Here is a 3,126-nt window from a genome sequence, read left to right as displayed (position 1 = left end):
AATACATCTGGCTTTGTCTTACATATGAAGAATCTGGTCTAAGAGGAGCAGTGAGTAGAGTGCTGGTTTCTTGTGACTGGAGAAATAGACGAAACACCAGTCAAAGGATATAAACGCCAGTAAGATAGACAGAATAGAGAAAGGGCTGAATATACTTAATAATCATTTATTGCATTCTTGAAATTTTTTGAGTAGATGTAAAGTGTCCTTATCAATTAAAAAGATATATAAAATAATACATACTATTTAGTTTGATCTAGACATTCTATAAGATATTCACATTTTAAAGTGTCATAATATATGGCAGTATATATGTTTTAACTTGTCAGTTAAAAACCAGAATAAAGCAAAAGCCTGAAGTGGAAATCTGATGTAAAGAAAAACTATAGAAGTTTTGTAAATGCTTTGGTGTCCTTGGCATGGGGCCCTCAGTAAGGACATGTCTACAGACACAGGGTCCCTGCAGCTCTCTTTTCAGTTGGGCTTTGGTGGATGACTTTAGATTTGCTTTATTTTGTAAATTAAATTTCTTCTCTATAAAAATTCACTCAAAGAAATAAGACTTTAGGAGATGGTAGCTGACAGCAATAGCTTGGAACAAGATACAAAAAGAACAAGTGACAATAAAGACTGTCATCAGACACAGCCAGCACCTTCCTACAGGGATTTGAAGTTTATGTGGCATGACAGTAGTAGTTCTGCACAGACGCTGATGTTCTGAGAACCAAACAGTACTCCTAGAATCTGCATACTGCTGTGACACTTGCAAAGTGCCAATTTTGTGCTTGAAAATCTTTGGCCAATCATTTATTTTTCAATGTCTGTAATTAAAGAGTCAAGCCATAAGAAAATAGCTCATCATCATATAAACAAGAAATAAGTGACAGAAAGATATTGCCCATCTTCATCAGATCCTTCCCGAAAGTTTTGGTGGTAACTCAGGTTACTTGAACTCTTAGAAGCTGACAGAACAATTGTAAGTTACAGCAGAAGACTACCAATCTGAGTCAGGGGATGAAAATCAGTGGGAGAACACTGCCTAAGTACATACAAAGCCTTAGGTTTCACCCCCATCACCCATGAATAAATGAACAAATAAGTAAACAAATAAATAGCTTATTTGTAATAAGTGTTTCTTTTAAGAAATATTTGAGAAGCCTATTGTCATATAACATTAGAATGACCTATAGCACTCATTGAAAATTAGACTAAGGAGTATCCAATAAAAAACATGTCTAGTCATACCTGTCAAGATCTTCTCTGGTCATCTTTCTTTTAAAAACTGCATCGTATGTGTGTGCCTGTGTATAGGTGTATGGACGTGTGTGCAGGTGCCTGTGTGCTGTGTGTAGGTATGTGGGCATGTGTGCATGCGCCTGTGGGTAGTATATGGACGTGTGTGTGGGTGCCTGTGGAGGCCAAAATAGGATCACCTGGAGCTGGAGTTACAGACGGCTACGAACTGTGCCACATGGGTGAAACAAACCCAACTGGGATCCTCTGCAAGAAAAACACATGCTTTTAACTGAGCCACTTCTAAAGTCCTCTGGTTATTCTTAAGAATGAATCTTTTTCTCAGTCTTTCTGTAGAGTTGTGTTATTTTCAAACAATAGCACCCTGTTGTGTTCGCCAAGTTACTTCCTTTTTACAAACAGCAAATTTGTAACATTTATATGTACTTTTGCTTAACTTATGGACAAAGACTTACAGACTTGTGTCAAAAACTAACAATAATTCTCTTTTATAAGCCAGAGCTCAGTGTTTGATATGAGTTTTGATGCGTGTATTAAGGAATATTGTGAAAATGAGTAAAGACATTTAAACATAATTTTCATTTATTTGCTAAAGGCCATACATCATCATGAATGTATTTAAAACTATGGAACCACCCAGACATTCAGTTTTCTCCAAGGAGATGGAGTCCGTGTGCCAATGCAATGAAATCACAGACTTACACAGTTTTTTTTTTTTTTAATCCATCTCTATCACTGCATCCCAGTCTCTTTTTTGGTCACAACTTCTTTGTCCACAAATATGGGTGTCACTGAATTCTGCCTCATGATCTCCTGGTGCCAACTGTAACCATTACCCAGACAGTCCATAATCCTGGCTTAATTACTTCCTACCTAGATACCTTACAAATAACATCCAGACATCTTTCCAAAAAACATGCATCACAGTATTTGTCAATTTGTTATTTCCAGAGTACCATCCACTGTACAGTTATAGCATCCAAATTGAGAAAACAAAATTAAACATTGATGACAGGATTGAGGAGTCAGAAGTCTCCTCCCTCCATTGTCGTCTTTCAGAAGCATTCAACTACCACTGAGTATGTACAGTATGTTCAGACTTTTCAGGCACATTGTCTCTTGGTCACCCTTCAATGACACGTATACTCCAACAACACACAGACACATACATGCACACACATGCACACATTCACACACACATGCACACTCGCGAGCACACACACACACACACACACACACACACACACACACACACACCACTGCTCTCTCATCCTCAACTGCTGGAAAACAATGTGACCTCTATCCTTCAAGCATTGTCAGAGAGAAGCCTGTAAGTCAAGATTATTCAATCAAGTCATTGAGTTTCACAATAATCAATGTCACTGTGGATATATATGCTAGACCCAGACAATAAGTACATTCTTTTTTCCTTGTGGCCACAAAGATTTTCAGGGACTGACTTAAAGGTCCATGGTTGTCTAATTAGAAGAGATCATGAAGCTGAAGTAAGAAACAAAACTTTTTCAGCTGGATTGGAACTTGAAACAAAATATCAACTGAAGTCAATCTTGTCACCTGTGAGTACCAAAAGAGAAACCTAATCAGCATGGTTTGATTAAGACATAAAACAACTGTAAGCGATGCAGAATAAGGATTTATTTCCCAGCAGAGGCCTGGGACAATTTTCAAATGGCTTGAAAAGAATTTATGAATGTTCTTGCCTCAATGTTGGGAGATAGGCCTGAACTTCTCACTTAAGAAACAAAGCTGAGGCCAGGTAGTGGTGGTGCACACCTTTAATCTCAATACTTGCAAGGCAGAAGCAGGCATATCTCTGAGTTTGAGGCCAGCCTGATATATAAAGCAAGTTCC

The 3,126-nt window shown here is 37.9% G+C and overlaps 1 pseudogene; it reads left to right on the top strand.

The window, feature by feature from the left end:
• Positions 1-1,665: 1,665 nt before the first annotated feature.
• On the top strand, positions 1,666-1,799 carry LOC127233168 (uncharacterized; annotated as a pseudogene).
• The last annotated feature ends 1,327 nt before the right edge of the window (positions 1,800-3,126 follow it).

This window comes from Phodopus roborovskii, unplaced genomic scaffold (genome assembly GCF_943737965.1).
Source record: "Phodopus roborovskii unplaced genomic scaffold, PHOROB, whole genome shotgun sequence".
NCBI lineage: Eukaryota > Metazoa > Chordata > Mammalia > Rodentia > Cricetidae > Phodopus > Phodopus roborovskii.
Note: the sequence above shows the minus strand (reverse complement) of the source record. Positions and strands in the feature narration are given on the sequence as shown.